Source organism: Lolium perenne, chromosome 4 (assembly GCF_019359855.2).
Source record: "Lolium perenne isolate Kyuss_39 chromosome 4, Kyuss_2.0, whole genome shotgun sequence".
NCBI lineage: Eukaryota > Viridiplantae > Streptophyta > Magnoliopsida > Poales > Poaceae > Lolium > Lolium perenne.
The window spans coordinates 288,225,150-288,244,410 of record NC_067247.2 but is presented as its reverse complement, the minus strand read 5'-3'; the positions used below and the strand labels follow the sequence as shown (position 1 = coordinate 288,244,410).

Below are 19,261 nucleotides of genomic sequence, written 5' to 3'. Positions count from 1 at the left end.
TTTGCCCAAAATAGGGCTATGTACAAATTTGCCCAAAATAGGGCATATGTTTAATATAATTTCGTTTAAATTCGTATTTTTTTTTGTTTTCCTGTTTCTACGTTTTTTGCGATGCGTCCGCGCGTTCGGCGCGCGCGACCCAAACGGACACGCGGACGCGGGCCGCTGTCCGGGTGTCCGCTTGGCCACCCAAACGGCCCAAAACGAACGGCCAAACGCGTCCGTTTGGGTCGCGCGGTTGGAGATGCCCTAAAGACTGAATGCATAGAGTGGTTTGCAGTAGGAATAGAATGTCAAACCTTTAGAGGATGCAAAATAACTATGGTTGGAGAAGATGTTTTATTAAGTTCTTTGATATGATATTCAAGACCATCAACATGAATCAAGCAATTGTCACAGCACATAAAGAATATCAAGGGCCAATCAGTAGCAGAAATAAAGATTTTGCGGTTGTGGCCCAAAGCACGGTCCATGCAAACAATTTCTTCACCATTATTCATGCTTTTACCTTCTTGTTATCCCAATTCCACGGATAAATTAATTAATTGCAGTTGCTGAAAGTCCCCGACGCCGCAGTCCTGCCAATGTCAACAGATGAGGATCATCTCACTCATCTACCCACTACTTTATCACAAGCTGGTTTAACTACAACAGAACAAACAAGGGCAATGGGTATCCATAAATATTGATTAAAAATGGTAATATTTATGATTTTTAATCTACCTTTCTCTTATAAATGACTGTACACTTGACAGTGGTGTCGGCGGCTCCTTTCGAGAAAGTAGGCCATCATCGATGGATGCGCCACCTCCTCGACTTCGGACCGCCGGTGCTACCAACCACCGGAACCCTCCGGGCGCTACCCGCCGTCGCATAAGTCAGAACCTACCTCGACAAATAAAGAATCTATTTTTAGAAAGATATTTACTATGAGATCCCAAAAACTTTTGCATTCGGTTTGCACATATAAATAGGTTATATACACTGTAAAAAGAACACCAATATTGTTGTGATCCTAAGAAAAGAGAGCTGATACCTCTCACCATTGAACAAAGCTGATCATGTACAACTTATAATTGTCTTATATAGGCAAAAACGAAAGCCATGCATTAATGATCTCGGAACCATATATAGATTCAATTTAGACAATCCCCACTGATTTGGAGCATAATGTAAAACGAACATGTAATGCTTACCTGACAACAACCGATTTGCATGATAACCTTAAATACTTGTGGGATTAGACTTGATCAATATGATGAGAAAACGAAAAAAATTGTATAGTAAGTAACATGCGTAATTAAGGGAAGATATCCATATAAGAAAAATAATGCTTTCGCCATACAAACTGAAGTTGTAAGCCACTATTTTCTGCAGGTAGCTTTTAACCACGACCCGCTTCTTAAAATATGATATGAAAAAAAGCTAAACATGGGCCTAAACATGGTTTCCATGGGGTTTGATATAAACTAACCAATAGATATGCTTCTGCAACTACTCTCCGAAGAACGCACTTTGGTACTCAAGCCACACTTGCAGTAACACCTTCAGGCTATAAATATAATTTCAAAGCTGCAAAGAAGAGCAAAGATAACTGAGTCAATAGGCATCATATCTGAGCTCATGATTGCAAGGTAGAAGTGACTTTTCTTGTCGGTTTTGATCTTGGAAACTACGTATTTAAAAGATTTGCACATTCAGCTTCATCTTGTAATAGTATCTTATAAATATCATTGTGAACGAACAATTTCTTGTCATTATCATTTTATGGGGATCTAAGGATTGATTCTTCCTGCTTTTGATCCCAACAGAGTATTCTCTCAAATCTTAATCTATAATATATCTTGCCTACCACTCTGAACTGCAAAAAATATAAATTTCATGTTTTAATCCATGAGAGCATTATGATAAATCGTGATAAGCAACTTCGTGCATAGCTCAATAAAACTGAATAGCCTTTTGTCTGTGCAAACAACAGAGTAATCAAATTTAAAGCTAATGGTATGGCTGAATAATTTTTTGGTGTACAAACTCATGCTCATTCATACCTATTTTCGGAATTGTTGATTGTTCCTATAAGACTGCACACGTTACTACATGGTTAAAAATTTAGACACATGCTAACAGTACACGGAAGGGCTGCATATTTTTGTAGTGTTACCTGGAACTTGCGGTGTTGCTGATTTGTACCGATTCGACCGCACTCGTTGCTTGCTTGTGATTGGTTGCTGTTGGAGTAAAGTATCCCCCTGGTAAACTACTGTCAAGAGCACATGAGACTACGGGCGACATAGGAGTTGGATATATGTTGCAGAAACAAGAAATTACATGTATACACGAATGGGATTTTCGTTGCTACTTTATTTTGAGAAACTTCAGACACAAACTAAGAAAGATAGAAAAGTTCATTTCATTGCGTGACATGCAACAAGACGAAACCATTCCAATATCTCCCTTGGAAAATATCTCATATCTCATTTGGCTTCATTTGTACAACATCTAAAAACAAAAGGAAACCTCCACATATAGTCACAAGAACAAGAGAATTCAATATCTAACAGACGGTATTATAGATTAGATCAGATTTAACTATCATGAACATAGCAGAAAAATACTGAAAAAACAAAATATAAGGTTTATATCTCTTTCTTAGATGACCAATGGAATTTTATAGGAATAGCTAATTAGTATTGGAAGAATCTGAATGATAAAATTGTACAGAAATCTCTATATAGAATGCAATGGATCACCTTTCTGAACCAAAATATTGCAAAAATTCATATTAAGAAATGATATACACCTGTAACTCAAGAATCTCATTTTGTCTAGTATCTGATTAGAGTTGTCTTCCACCATGAACATAGAACTTCAGATATTTGACCCTGATATGATGCAATGAAAATTTAATAGATATGCTAGAAAGGAAAAGAAAATAACACCACCAAAATTAGGAGGAAGCCTTACATAAAGAAACAAAATGTCAGAGCTAAACACATGCAAGAACCTGCAAAACAAACATGGCAAAGTTGTATCATCATGAATAGAAGTTGTAGGTAGAAAACCAGTCACATCTGCATTCAAATCATCCTAAATTTATATTGAAATATATATCTGGTAAATTTATCAAAGAACACTCACACAGAAAACAGAAACCTCTTCGAGTGCTTCATGATACTCATACAGAGTTGACTGCCATAGAGCAATTTTAGATTTCGCCTGCAACTGTAGAGAACACTAAATTGAGTTAATTTGGTAGGCTATATAGAATAAAACTACGAATGCAAGAATTCAGTTCTGGATAACAAAAAAATGCACAAGAGATTGTTGTGTGCAGCAAGAATTCAGTTCTGGACACTACTAAACTGACCAGTGAGACAAAACCACCGAGCCAATCTCACAATTAGATACTCCATGGAAAGCCTAGGACATATTACACAATTTACATTGAGAGAATAATTCCAAATCATGGGAATAATAACCATTTTCTGCACGCCTAATATGTTCTTAGCTGAAGAATTGTAGCTCATTTGCCTCAAATGAAGTGACCATATTTGTTGGTCATTTGTGTAAACCTATGGACATACCACCGACGCTCCGCAACAATCTGGATCCTCACTCGTCTGGTGTTCTCAACACTACAATAAAACAAGAGTGCAAAGGGTTGCAGTATTCACATCTCATAGCTTAAGCCCCTGAAAATTCCAACCAAACAATCCATTGCTGACCCATTTGGAAACCAATGTCTGAAAATACAAGTAAAAGAGTGGAAAAGAAATAAGAGAATAAATGTAAAGAAGCTCACCTGCACAAAATCTTTCTGTGCAGATCCGTGATACCTCCGGTGGCTGCAGGAACATGGTGATCCTGTGAGAGAGAAAAAGAGAAGAGGAAATAGAGACAAGAGAAATAAGGAGGAGGAGGAGGAGGAACCTGCAGGCCCTCTTCAAAGAAGAGGCAGAGGAGGCCATGCCAAGGTGGAGGAGGCCAGTAGTCCAGCACGACCCATCCAGATCTGGGCACGAATCGGCGGTGTGCCTCGGCAGGTCGTCTTCATCTCCATCCCACCCGGCGACCGACGTTCCTTGAGGTGCGCTTGGTTGTCCATCCGTCGTCCGCGCACTGACCGCCAGCTGCAGCCGCCATCCCCGCATCTGACCGTTGGCTGCAGCTTCTCAGCGCCATGCCATTGTGGCCGGATGCGGCTGCCCCCGTGGGTGTATGGCACCTCGCCGTTGGTGCTGGCCGCGGCCATCATCATCGGGCTGTTCAGTTCTCTCAGCGGCGTCGCCTTCCTGGCCTCCTACCGCGCGTGAGGAGGCAATGATGCCACGGCGGCGAAGACACCCACCGACGATGTGGTGCTGCACGAGCAGATGGTCGTCCGCAAGGTCGAGCCCGATTCCATGTGTGGCGGCCGCTAGGAAGACGAAAATGAATGTATGCGGGGATTGGGGAAGATTTGTCTAGGGTTTGGCTGGACACCCATTTTTCTCTCACCTAATACTATTGACATCCAATGATAATGCGTCACATGGCCTGTTGTTGGAGGAGAAGCGACGCGAACACCAAGCCCTTGAGCGTCTGGTGGCCTATCGTGGATGGCCTCTCCATGCCCCATGAGGGTGCAACAATTATACCTTTAGACTAGATTTAGATGTGCGCATTGGCGCACGATCCCGTGAAATTCATAGTGATCTACAATTTATATAATGACATTTTTTATTTTTACAAAACAATTGATACTATTTAATTAGGATAAAACACAAAAATAACAAATAGGGTAGCACACCATTATATACAATCAAGGAAATAGAGAAATATTTTGGGCTCCCCTTGGCTCACGGCTCCGATAAATAATTTGTAAAACACTATATTAAGCATGACTAGAAATTGATGGTAATCAAACATCAAATGTAACAAAACTATCCAATTGGTGACACAATACATCAAATGTAACAAAACTATCTAATTGGTGAAACAATATACATCAAATGTAACAAAACTATCCAATTGGTGAAACACTATGTAAATCTTCATTACTACAACATGTCTTACTACGGACTAACTATATAGTCAACAAAATATACATTGCTTGCTCGAAAGACAGTTGGACTGAGCCTTCTCCAATAGGATGATGTGTATGACGGAGAGAATGTCACCATCACTTCGCCCATGGTGGGTAAACTGTTGTAGAATGTCTTAAGCCGTCTTGATCATTACCCTGGATGGAATGTCAATGACGTCCATGGCTTAAACTTGGTAAAAAAAAGGACGGGATATCATATTAGCTAAGGGTAAAAGGTATCAGCCTTACCTTGTAAATCAGAATATTTGTGATTTCTTGTTTGTAGCCTGAGAAAGTAAATCATGTTTATGCATTTTTATTTTCAAGTCAGCTGTAGCTATAGATGCTCACTCAAATCTTATTTTAGTTCAATAACAAAAAAAATTGACGTATCAATAACAGATTTTAGTTCACAGGGTTTAGCAGAATATTTGGGTTGACTTGGGTTTCTGGTTTTGCTTTAGTTTTTTTTGTAAAAATAATGGGATAACAAGACCCGAGTTAAGAAACAGCATGCTATTTAACTCGTGTGACTAAACCGGTCATACATGTTATAATGCTCAAAATGAAGTATTACTTTGCTGTTCCAAACTACAGATTTCGGGAATAATGTGTAACTTGGAGCTACAAGTACGAGTACCGGACATGTCTTGTTAATTTGGATGCCACACTAAAGACTTCGTCACTACTACAAAACTACTCTGAATCTGAGCAACCCGAAGGTTCAAGGAATCAAGTTTAATTGTCAAAACTGAATATATATATGCTAATAGGACTCCTGTGAAAATTGGTTGGCAGGTTTAAACTGGGTTGTGGTATTGAGGTACATCTACTACTCTGAATACTACCAAGCCTAGGTTGATCAAAAGTAGGGATAAATGAACATTATCTATTGAACCAAAAAATGACACCTGAGTGCAATGTTCAGTTGAGTCTATGTGGAAAAAAGGTAGCGTAATCTTACCTGATTGAGGAAGCGTAATTAGATGAGGTATTGCAATTGCATTTGACAATAATTATGCTTCTATTGGCAGACCTAGAATTGTCATGAATTACTGTCGTCCTTGAAGATGATGAGTGCCATCATAAAATAGAACAAAGTGAGGCTTGTAGACTGAATATCCTCGCAACAAGAATAGGCATTTGCAGCTTGTAGCCTGCAAGGCCGTAACCTATCAGCAATGTGCCTACTTCTAACATCACAAATATATTCTAGTTAGCTATTGGTCCATGTTACCATAACTAAAAACTTCTTCTACAATTATCCGAGGGGATGGAAAAAAAATTGGGTTTAGAAGATATATTGTTCTAGAACTATTACAATGCAGTATGTAAAGAAACTTAATTAGGTGAATATCAGAAACATACTCATTTTGAAAGGTTAGACGAATATTCAGGAGCAATAGATGTAAACATACAATGACAAAAGAAGCAGAACTAAGTAGTAGAAATGAAAGAGTAGGGAAATTATCAATGCAGTATCGCCGCCAATTCTCTAATCGGGGAAGCACCCCCAACACCATGGCTTCACTGGATCATTATAGGTCATGAATATAATTGCAGCAATGACATATACACAGAGCCAATAGCAAGTGAGTGCTAGTTCCTACCCCAAAAAGAGGAGCAACAAGATTAGTCTATTCTCGAAATTAGTGATCACTTGAAGAAATAGTACCCAAATATCACGATTTTGGTTCTTAACATGATTACTTCACCACAGCAAACTAAAAACTTCCATTGTCCATAATAGAACAACTAAACATATATGTTTATCTTCAGATTAAGGTGACCTACAGACAATAATAATCAGGGGTCTTTTAAAACTATTCTTAGATTTTCAAAATCCATTCGACCTTGTACCCACATGTGCATGAATGAGGTTAGTTTCTTGTAGTAAACAAAGCACTAACAAAAACATTTGCCCAACCTATGCACTTATTATACTGACCTAATACATTGTTATACAAAAAAAATTGCGTAGGTAATAGTACCATCAAATAGAGGATTAGCTTGTTTTGCAACCATGAACTAAAACTTTGCATAGAAGCATCATTAAAAGAATTTTATAGGTAGAGAAAGAGAGAAGAGATGCAACTGAGATCAAGAACCTCCTCGACACAACGATGATGGTAATGCAGGCAAAGACGTTGCATAATAGCTGTCTGAGATCGGAGGTGAGAGGAATCGGCGGAATATACCTCTACCATCATAAATTAATGAGAACAAGTTTCAAGGGTATGATTTGAATAACAAATCAATACGCCAGGAATGCAAGTATTATACGACCAGATGAGCTGAAACATCCAATGTGACTATAATTATTGTACAGTCAATAAGCTGAAAAAACATCCCATATGATAGAATGCTTTTTGACACCTCTCATTAAAACACCAAACTAAATCTGCATTGCCAAACCAGAATCTACATATCTGTACATCTAGAAAAAAAAAGCCAAATCTACAATAATGACTCACATGGGGGAGGAATGTAGTCCTTCGCCTCGAGGGATTCATTGTAGAGAGGAGGCTATAATGATAAAGCTATAAAAACTGCAAAAAAAATAAATCCAAAAGGTACGTAAGCATGCTAAAAAAAACTCAAAACTGAGAAAATACTATAGGGATCATTTATATACAAAAAGAAGCTAAAACCCCCACTTAGTGTTACTGTCACAATATAAGTGTTGGCACATGAACCAAATTAAATTGGAAAAATCATATGTATGGATACCAAACCATATGATTCAGAAAAACTCCAACCATGTAATTGGTAAAATCATTAGACCGACAGAGAGCTGCCAAAATACATTGGAGACCAAACAATAAGAAGATGTACATGAAACATAAACAATTCATCTACTTTAGAAATTTGCTAGTGGGGTGGAAAGAGAGTCACACATTGGTCACGGTCGGCCGAGGCAACTTCGCATAAGCGACCTTCCTAGTGTGAAACAGAGATATAAATGATGCTAGTGTGAATCTACACAACAACTACATCAACAAAGAGGCTTGCCTTTGTGGGAAACAGAAAGGGGTGGGTTGTAGTCCAGCCTCTTCTACCAGAAGAATATATGGAGATGAAAATAGGAAACAAACAAATTATGAAACATGAGAAAAGACAGAAAAAAGCTAAGAACAAACCTCACCACCATATGACGCTGTGAAAATGCCTATTGATAAACCAATGCTTCAGATGATATGAAAGGTCTGCAAATAAATCATGCATCATAGTTTCTTCTTTCAGAACTAACATCAAAGTCTGCAAATAAATATTACGAGTTACCTGACATGCATCCATTGGATACAAACAACAAGAAAGGAAAGAAATTATGTTCTAGGGATTAACAGCCAAAAGAAGGCAATGCACACAAAATAAGGATAAAAACCCAGAAGGCAATGCTGAAGCATACAATTTTCAACGATTAGCACAGGGAATGTTGTATACAAGGAAGAGATTAACGTGCAGTGATATAACACGGCCAAAAAGAGGTACCTGACAGAGAGAAAGCCACAACGACCAACCCACACCAGTAGATAACCTGAAACAAACATCAACGGCAAACAGAACATCACGAGGTAGACATGAAAAGCTAATAAAATAGTGATGTGCCTTTTATCTGATTGATCTGTGTGACTGAATGACATGTGCTCTAGTATGTCGTTTACCAGCAGTAGAAAGAAACAATAACGGCTGCTAGCACATCATATGGAAAACATAGAAAATAGACCAAGCACATCTAGCTTAGGAACTGAACAATGTTAGTGGGTAAATTTTGTAATACTCAAAACCATACATATCTGGTGATACAGGTTGTAATACTCAGAACAACATGTATTTTAGGACGTCTTAGTAAACAACGGGTGATACAACTTTGTGGTGCGGAATAAAATATGAAAGGCTTTCATAATAAGTAAAAGGGGTTTCTGCTCTTCTCACTGGATTATACTAATTCATTGGTTGCAAAGAAACACTAATTACAAAGATGGGGTCCCAAATATAGTTTGTGGATACACATTAATTTTGGCCACCATGAGTATCTAGAATAGCTTCTACTCTTCTTGCGGGATATACTAATTCACCGGTGCAGAATAACACTAATTATCAAGATGGGGGCCGAAATAGATGTACAAACATCATTCTTTGGTCACTGAGTATTTAGGATACATCTGTTAGACGTAATGAACTAAAAAAATCAATCCTGAACCCTGCACACCCACGGTGAGGCAAGGCAGGTTCTGACCATCTCTGGCACGACAACATTAAACCCCTTCCGGGCCTTTAAGCACAGTTAAAGTAATAACACTTTACCCTCTTCTAGTTCTAGAGATTTTTCATAGGACCTAGTGCTAAAAATGTACAACAGCGCTAACGTCTCTTTGATTTACTTGAAACAATTTCAGCAATGTTCATGCTTTTATGTATGTTGTGCGACTAAACCATGTGTCTGGCCTCTCTGATTTACTTGCAACAATTGCAGCAATGCTCATAGATCATATCAAAAGCAGGGACAGAACTTCAGTGAAATCTTAAAATCTGAATGCATCCGTGCTCGACGACAAGCACAAAATACACGTACATGTCTTCATGGCCATCAGTGCTCAAGCGAGGCACGATGAAGGTTGAAACAGAGTGCACTTACCATGTACACACCCGGACAGCAGGCTAACGAAAGCAACCACGGCCACCCGACGCGGAAATCCCACCAAAGCAACGACCTACAAAGACGGGAGCACAAATCCAAAATAAGTCAAGTCAGAGGTAAGAGGGGAGGATTACCAAAACATGGGCAAAAGGAAGAATCAAAATGAGCTGAATAACAACCAGATCTAAATAGAGCACTTTGTCTCCAGATGTGTGGAGAAGAAGAGAAACAAGAAGAGGCCAAAATTTCGTGGGGAAAGGCATCGCCCAGGAAAGAAACAAAAGAATCAAAAAGATGCTCTCTTTCCAGAAAAGCACGTCGAGGAAAAGAAACAAGAAGATGGCGAAACGAAGTCCACGAACAGACGATGTGGATTCAGAAGCGCAAAAAAGGAAATCGAGTAAGCAGAACCAAATCCCCACCGATGAAACAACAACTGACCTTAACCAAACCCACGGCAAAGGGTAACAGTGGGCGCCACTGATGGTGCAGATCCCGTGGAAGGCGCGGACGACGGCGGATCTACCGGCGCAGCGGCCAAACGGAGGAGATGAGGAGGATAGGACGGGCGAGGGCGAAGCAAAAGAACATATCTGCTTTTTGATTTAGGAGAGGAGGGGTAAGAGGAAAAGGGGAGACCATGAGCACCTGATCTAGCGTTGACATGTGAGGACGAGCGTACCGACGAGGTGGCCTACGAAGACGGGCAGTACCGGCGAGGTGGCGTGCTGGTGGGGAAGAAAGAGCCGGCATCGGGCGCTACGTGCAGGGTCAGCTTCTGAGTCATGCGCTCGTTGTTGCCGGTGAAAGAAAGAGAAGCGGAGGAGCGCCGGTGGACACTGCCGCCTCTCAGCTCGCCGGCCACCCCCATCCTCGCCGCTAATCACCCACCACAACCCCATCGCATTCTTCCCCGGCCCATCTCCCTCGTAGATCAGCCCCGCGCCTCCAATCGATCCGCCACGGGCAAACCCTAAGCGCCGGTTGCGAGACAGACGGGGTGGGGATTGGGGAGACCGACGGGGTGGGGATTGGGTGGAAACTGGAGAGCGACGAAAACCCCAACCTACCCCGCCGAGAGAAGATATTTTCCACGGCCAGAAGCAACCCGCGACCAGCCCGAAAACCAACCCGGCGACTGACGAGCGGACCCGGCCAAAATGTGGGAGCCACCCGCAGTCGCAGGCGGGTAAAATAGCGATGTTTTATGGCTTTTTCTAGAGAGGGAAATCTGCTCACGCGCGCCACGCGACCAACCACCGGACGCGTTTCAGGTCTGGAATGAATGGACGAGATCCAATGGTCCAAAAGCTCATATCGCTGTGAGGCCCCCTATGGGGGGCATCAATTATACCTTCTGACTAGATTTAGATGTGCGCCTTGGCGCACGACCCCGTGGAGGTCATGTCAATGTATATTTTGTATAACGACAACAAAAATATGCTTATATGATATTACATTTCTTAAGTTTCACAAAGCAATGCCGCGGACCAAATGTACCAAAATAGGTGGTCAATCAAATGGACAGGTATATGGGCAAAACCATTCTGTTGTTCGGGTGTTGTGGCCGAAAAACAACATATAAATATACAAATAGATCCAAAAGACTAAAAAGTTCAGTGACAATGTGCAACCACAATATAGTAAAAGGCATAAGATATACACCTTTTGTGCATAAGCTGCTCTTTCCCTGCAGTAGATGATGAAAACAAAAAGTTAATCTTGCCCACTTGAACCAAATACCTATAAATAGGAAGCAAATATTTCAGAAGTATAGCATTTAAAAAAAGGATCCGTTGTGAAAGATTGAGCAGAACAGAGTGTATATCTTCCATTTCATTATTTCAGCCAAGGCTTTTTTGAGTGCACATTGAATCATGACAGCGAAGTGGTAAAAGTGACTGGCAATGATAAGTCCATAGCTATTAAATGTTATCTCTTATCTTATCAAATCCATCAGGTAAGAATTAACACAATGTTTTTTCTGAGAATTAAAAAAGCTCCAGAATGAACAAACAAACCTAGTAAGAACATAAATCTTATGCTATATCATTTTTCCTTATACACGAGGACCATAAATAAGCAAGTCTGAGGTATTTTCCCAATGTATTTAAAATGTACTTGTTAGGTAGCTTCTACTGATCCATGCACCAAAACCTAGAAAAAAAGAGAAGAGATTCAGCTATAGGTATCTAAATAACACTTGCTAAATATAATTAATAATAATAACTATCAAAGTTTGTGGTAGCATGTCCAACCTTAGGTGGATAAATATGTAAAGCTTCTTCAAATAATATCAAAAATGCAAGTGGTTAAGTAGACATGAGAAGACAAAACACTCAAGAGAGGGGAAAAATTACTTCAAGTGAATCATGTTCGGCTAACCTAGATAGAAGATCATCAAAAAGCTCTTACATCGCACACTTAAAATCAAAATATTCCATGGTCAGATAAAGGTCAGATAAATATTTAATTTCATCGGATCAACACATACATTTATGTGTGCGGAAAAACTTTTTGTGAGGTAATCATATAATTATAGTTTGTTTACCGCAAAGCAATATACGAAATGATGTGTTCTTCTAGGTCAACCTGATAACCCTATTTAACCAATGCTGTGAGAGCACATATCTAAGTAAAAAAAGTACTTAGATCCACTATTGCGACAAATATGGCTCAATGGAGAAGATAAGAACCAAGATCAACGGATTATAAATGTTTAAACACAGTAGTGAATCAAGGAAGATTGCCATCAACACCACTATGCTGCATTTATTAAATATATTTAGGAAAAATTGACCGACATACATCAAAATATAAGGAAACCAATTGCACTGTTTTAGAAAAGCATAACAGAATTTCTTGGGAAACCAGGAAAGAAATCAGTTTGTGGCAATGGCATCACCTTGCCTTCTTCTCCGTATCAGCCAGCAGACCCATTTTGCAACACCTCCGGTAGTCGGTGACCATGCTCTACCTCAATCCAACCTACGGAAGATAGAAATTGACCAAAAGGCAACGGCGGTGAGGCAATGATCTTTTTTGAGAAAACCCAAAAAACTTTTGCATTTCATTTCATTAAAAACAAGGGAAGAGTTAGTTGTTACAATCCTCCTAAGAGGCCATGGTTCTGAAAAGATAAACAGAGATTACAACTCAGTGGACATCCCAGGTGGGCGGCAGGAGGACACGCAGGCTCGACGCGCCAGCTCTGAACCAAAGGGCAGCTTCGTCTCTGACCTTGGCGATGACATTGCTGACAGATGGTTCAGCTCCATGTGAGGCAATGATCTAAAACCATATGAAATGCAAAGTATCTTACAGCCACTTCTGTTTTAGCAGCTACTCTGATGGTATAAACTAAATACTACACACAAAAAAACATGGTTCAAAGCTTCTAACTGTCAACGTGATCAAGTAAAATTAAATTTGAATATTTTTATGAACTGAGGATTCATAGCAGTTATTTTATTCTAGATAGTCGTACTGGACATAGAATTCATTTTTGTTTCACATAACTGCTGCCCAACTACTGCCCCTTGCTGTCAAAATGGCAGGCAAACTACCCACCCGGAAATCAAGATAGATGCAAAACCAGGGAGGTTGGCTCTGGTGAAGTCTGTATTTGGTGCGATCCCAATCCACCAATTTCTGGTGTTGGCACCGCCCAAAAAAATCCTGAAGCTGATGGAGAAAATAGAGGGAGCTTTCTTGTGGGAAGACCGCGCCGCTGCCAATGGCGGGAGCTGCCATGTCAATTGGCGAAAAGTGAGTCGGCCAACTTCACTTGGCGGCCTCGGCGTCTAGAATCGCCAGTGTTGACATCTTGCCAGGGACTGACCGACCACGGCGAACCCCACCACTGCACCTCCAGTCGTGGCTCAACATTGCAGATGCGATCTTAGAGTAGAGCCCAAGGCAGATATCATGAACGAAAAATCAATGACATGTAGAGGGTACGTAAGCTATAATTTAATGGTAGTGAAGTACCATGCCTATTACATCTATCATTTCGTGACAAACAATCGAGCCTAATAACAAAAGATGAATTGTAATGAAGAACCGTTCATTATCCCTAGCACTCATTACCTGTCTTTTTTTTTTTTTTTGCAAAATGCAAACTCAAATTTAATAAGAAGAATTAAAGAGCATTTCCGGCCTCTCAAAACAGAGCACTTCAAACAGTCTGGACAACCTTGAAGCTGCTGGTAAACAAAAGCAAATCCTAAAGGTTTATGAAAGTTGATGATAAACAACAAATAAGCAAATCGAGCACATGAAGAATAGTTACAGGAGTAGATTACCTATATGATCTTAGGTCCATTAGCTGAGTGATATAAATTGAAGATCAAAAAAATAGAAAACGTTTGTTGCACCTAAATTAGCAACAATAGGTTATACAATACAGAAGAAACTGAGTATGATACATATAAGAGTGGAATGGTTCTGCTATTTATAGATGCAGTGACAATGGGTGCTTTGTATATAAGAATGGAAAGTGACTTGATAATCGGCAGGTAGTTCCATACAACAGGGACTTGCTAAAAAACATCGGGGACACATTAATGTTGAGTGGCGTAATAAAACACGAGTGATGAAGTACTTATTTAAATATGTCTCCATCAGTCCTCATTTTTCAATGGATGTTTCAAAAAGAGTTGAAGGAAAGGGTGTCATATCTGAATCTACCGGTGATCTCACCTGGAGCTTAGGCCCACTTCTTGGCATGTATAAAGATAAGGATGGCATGACCACGTGCACTACTTTTAGCAGAAGCCAATTCATAAGTATGACCAACCAAGTTTAGCAGAGAATATGAATTACTTAGTGTCCATCCTCCAGTCATGAATATATAACATATTCAAGCAATAAATGGCTCGAACAAAAGATTTCCTGAACAAGAGTTTATCAACAATGCAAAAACTGTAATATGACCCGAGATCACTGGCCAAGTCATACCATCTAAATGCAAAATATATGTCTGCCACAAGAATAGAGAATAGAGAATAACTAACCAAACCAAATCTCTAGAGCAATTCAAGAAATGCTAATCGTGTGGCATTTTCTGAAAAAATGTTGTGCTATGCCTTTCTGACTAAATCACATTTATGCATGGTCCACTTGGAAAATCTCAGGATTTTTGGCATACATATATTTTGCATTTAGATGGTAATAGATTTGGCTAATATGTAAGAATAAAAATATTCATAAATAACTTGTTAAATATAACATTCGTTCTTACTATTTGGTGGCACCAACTATTTGAGTAACAAACTAAGAATGGGGCCTGATGCAACGAATTTGACACACTTCTGGTGCAGTCAAAAACAAGCTTCAAAGGTTCCAATGAAAAAGCAGCAGAAATAAAAGCCTAGTATTGGAGTACATCAGACTGCTAGAGAAACTTGATAATCTTGACAAGGCTACAATTCTATATGTCAGGTTTCGTATTCGAGCTGCAATGCCATCCACACTCACGAAACGTCCGAAACGTCCGCCACTGGCAGCGGAATTTTCACCTGCCGAACACCATATTGCTGGGACATTTGAATATGAGGTTAACATAATAAGGTTGGATTGGTTTCATGTGTAATAAAGGTAATAAAATACCACATGCTATGATTCTGGCAAGAATGTTATAATTTTTAATGATGGAATACATTATTAGTGAATTTAGAAAATGTATTAAACTCTTGGATAGACAAGGAAGAAATAAAATTACATCTAAGGTCTGGAGAATAAACGAAGAAGAAAACAACTTGAGTCAAAGAATATGTAACTCCAGAAACACCAAAAAGTTATGTTCTCTTTAAGCATGTACATGTGTAAATGGAAAATTAGACTGGGAAAGAATAGCACTACCTAAATTACATGTCATAACAGTAGAACAAACCTCTGAATAAATCCACTGCATATGTTCTGCATCATCAGCATCAAAAGGTTTTCCAGTGAACTTGCATGAGTGAACTTAATAATTACAAAAGTAAATAAATTGAAGAGAAAATTACAGAGATAAGAACTATACCTTGTCCCATTTGATGAAACGAGCATACTCAATGCAATGAGCAGCAGTACTCTAAGTCTTGGCGAAGGTACATAATGGAAACTTTATATAGGGAGAGAAAATCCATATGTTGCGCTCAAAACAAGGTGTTATCCTTGGCATAATGACTCTAGCATAACCTTCGAAACCTTCTGTTCCACCATCTACCATAGGTTTAACTGTCTCTTGGAATGGTTTGTTGTCTGAGTCATACTCTGCAATTCCAATGATGTACTGCCATCAGTACACAAGCGAAAATATTTTGAGTTCGATTGTGTAAACATACTAATATCTGAACGTTTGGGAAGAAGAAACAAAATCAAACTGCAGTACGAAGGCCAACAAATTGGAAAATACTACCTACAGTAAATTCGAGAACTTTGACTCTAGCATAATAGAAACTGCAATTGATCCTTCATTTCTGAGGATAATCTTATGATCACGCTCAGAGTGACCCCGCTCCTCCGCAGCGAGACATTCCACTATGGAAATGCTTCTTTATCACCTCGTAATACTCAAATGTTCATTCTTTATCTCAGATGTCATTTATAACAGTACATAAGTATAAATGAAGGCCTTGCCAAAAAAATACATGAAAATACTTTATTTTTCTTGAGCGTCAGTTGCATGTCCTCCCTAAACATGTATCAGGTATAAAATTATATACGTTTGTATCAAAACATAAATATTGAGTTCGATGGCTATAAGAAAACAGGTCCAACATTCCAACAAACATCAGTTGGTTTTCTGTTCTGAATCAAGGAGGTGAAATGCCTGATGGGATAACTCGCAAGATTGATTTTCTGTTCTAATAAACAAAGTATCTGCATCATATGCAGGTGGTAGCCCCAAGATATTAGCTACACTAAAATATGACACCTAATCAAGGAGGTTTTAACCCAGAGATTAGCATTATTATAGCATGAATCACTTCTATCACGTCTAAATATTTATCACTCAAAACGTTGTACTGAACTAAATCTTATTCTCCCGGATGTGTTTAATCAGATATGGAAATATCCATGTTTGTACACAAGTGCTCTTTATTAGCCTCACAGTTTAGGCTCTAATCATTTTGTATCTCCTGCTGAAGTATGTAAACTGTCAAATCAGGCAGATAACACATGCTATTAAAGTCTTGGTCCTCCCCTGGCACATATTTAAAAATATGCCACATCCATTTCAAACTTAATTATTTCAATATCATGCCGGAGTTTGTATCTTACTTACTTATTTCTAACCTGCGGGATATATGACAAATAGAAAGGGAATATTTCCATAGCTCCAAGCAGCAACAAGCAAAAGTATTACACTGCACGAATACCTGGAATGCTAATTGCCTGGGTCATCGCCAACACAGGGAGGACATTGGACACAACCTATAAGAGTTACTGTTAATCTGTTGTTTCAATGGAGGAAACTGTATCCCTAATCAGAAATTCGATATGTATACTTTATTAAGAGGTAGGAATCTCCTCTTTTTTTATAAACTTCAGAAATGAAGTGCAAAATAATCTATGCTTCATTCTACATATCGACAAAGGCCTACAAGCATCAGGAAAACAACATGAGACACGGACACTATAGAGGAAATCTACAATAAGAGGAAAATCATTAGGAAATTTACAGTCTCTGTCAAAGATAACCATTGCAAAGGTAAGAAACACAGAATACAAAACCACATGAGAGCTATATATCATACGGAAAGAGCAGAAGACGCACTGCCGCCACGAAGCTGCTGGGCTCTTTCAACAACTGGAACCAGCACCTTAGGACTTGGAAATCTTTGGTTAAACTAAGTATCATCCAATCTTACTGCTTGTTGAGTGTCCGTGGATGGAACACCTTAATTATATTATATATCAGAACAGTTTCATGGATAATGGAATAAAAATTGGCAAGCAACAAATTAACCAGCTGCAATACTTGTCCATGCAATTGGTATGCTCCAACAGAGTCATCATGGAATCTTTCATCTCCTGAATCCACTCCCAGGTGACCTCTTCTATTTGGCAATCCCAATCTGAAAAATAGGTTGGATGGATATATAAGAGATAGAAGACCGGACATAATGGAATCAAACTCAAGCTTGAGGTCATTTAGGCTACAAATCTGCTAATGGGAAAACTATCAAATACCTCTAGTGTATGTAAGCTAAACAAATCTGGGAGAGACCTAGGAACCTGAAAGCTACAAATCTTCTAATGGGCAAACTATGAAATACATCTAGTGCATCTAAAAGAAGCAATGAGCTCGTACATATGCAGCTGTTCCTTGGAGAGGAGGGAGCGATGGGGCTCGTGGTGGCATGGTGACGTACTGGTGTAGAGGTCGTCCGCGAGAAAACAAGGAGCGAGGACCCCATTGGAGCTCCTATGCAGTGCCAGGGGCAACCCACCAGGACGCTCGCGCTCGTGGAGGCAGCACGCCGCGCTTGGGAAGAGAGTGAGGATTGAGAAGAGGAGGACAGACCAAGGATTGGAGGATGAGGCAGCGCTGCTTCCGCTTGGAGCGGCGAGGAGGCGGCGACCTGCTGCCTCCACCGGCAGCCACCGGCGATGGAGACGACGAGGCGGCGCCGCCGGCGAAGCCGACGACGAGGCGGCGCTACTTCCGCCGGGCAGCCCGGCGGCGGCGACGACGAGGCGAGAGGGGATCGGAGGCGCGGCCGCGGGTCGGAGCCATCCAGCGGTAGAGTGGCGACGAGGCGGTGACCTGCTGCCTCCACCGGCAGCCGCCGGCGATGGCGACGACGAGGCGGCGCTACTTCCGCCGGGCAGCCCGACGGCGGCGACGACGAGGCGAGGGAGGATTGGGCCAGGGAGGGCGACCGGCAGAGATGGGATTGGGGAGGAGAGGCGCGACACATGATTGGCGGCACGACCGGGCCAGGCGGGCTTTTACACGACCCATGGATAAAACGTGGGTTCGTGCGAGGGCCTCGCGCCCTAGACGGAACGACCGGTCGAGATCGCGCCACGTCAGCTCGATCGGACGGCCGAAAATCCAAAGCGCTGTGAGACCCCCTATGGGGGGCATCATATACACCTTTAGATTCATACTTCCTTATTTTGTCTACACTGTATCTTGTTATGTTTGTCCTTTTTGGATCCTTTATAGGTAGCAAGCTATCCAACAATGTTTATCTTCAAAATGTATATAAATTCAAGTCATTAATTTAGTTAAGTTATTACTTTGCAGGTTTGAAAAAATTCAAGATGAATGATTATAGTATCCAATTTGTTTTCTTCTTTAGCTTCATTAATCTTTAGATCGTACTATCCTTCCTAGCTGCAGCATTATTTACAAAAGTTAACACTGCTCAAGGTATTAAAAATTGTGTCATTTTTAATTTTGCTCAGTAGTGCAAGATATGTGATATTTCTTGATTGTTGTCTTATTTATACAGCAATTTCCTACGTGTACATCTTTGGGTCAGGGTTCATGGCAGGAGCTCTTATACACAATTTTATTAAAGGGAAATTTCCAAGTACGTTGACTAATAATTTTA

At 40.2% G+C, this 19,261-nt stretch overlaps 2 long non-coding RNA genes across 9 annotated transcripts; both read right to left on the bottom strand.

Annotated features, from left to right (window-relative positions):
- Positions 1–4,894: 4,894 nt before the first annotated feature.
- Positions 4,895–10,737, bottom strand: LOC127295689 (uncharacterized). 7 transcript variants are annotated; one of them, XR_011743688.1, is made up of 5 exons: positions 10,149–10,737; positions 9,705–9,780; positions 8,206–8,603; positions 7,264–7,614; positions 4,895–6,222 (listed from the first exon to the last, which is right to left on the bottom strand). It is a non-coding gene; the product is annotated as an uncharacterized lncRNA (long non-coding RNA). The 7 variants fall into 7 exon arrangements; XR_011743686.1 differs by having other exon boundaries at positions 4,895–7,359; positions 7,540–7,614; XR_007848015.2 differs by having other exon boundaries at positions 4,895–7,614; positions 8,206–8,323; positions 8,558–8,603.
- A 418-nt stretch (positions 10,738–11,155) lies between these two features.
- Positions 11,156–18,621, bottom strand: LOC127295688 (uncharacterized). 2 transcript variants are annotated; one of them, XR_011743682.1, is made up of 10 exons: positions 18,466–18,621; positions 18,010–18,280; positions 17,677–17,773; positions 17,204–17,595; positions 17,075–17,129; positions 16,111–16,255; positions 15,733–15,965; positions 15,570–15,626; positions 12,613–15,244; positions 11,156–11,864 (listed from the first exon to the last, which is right to left on the bottom strand). It is a non-coding gene; the product is annotated as an uncharacterized lncRNA (long non-coding RNA). The 2 variants fall into 2 exon arrangements; XR_011743683.1 differs by lacking the exon at positions 16,111–16,255 and having other exon boundaries at positions 17,204–17,773.
- Positions 18,622–19,261: the final 640 nt, after the last annotated feature.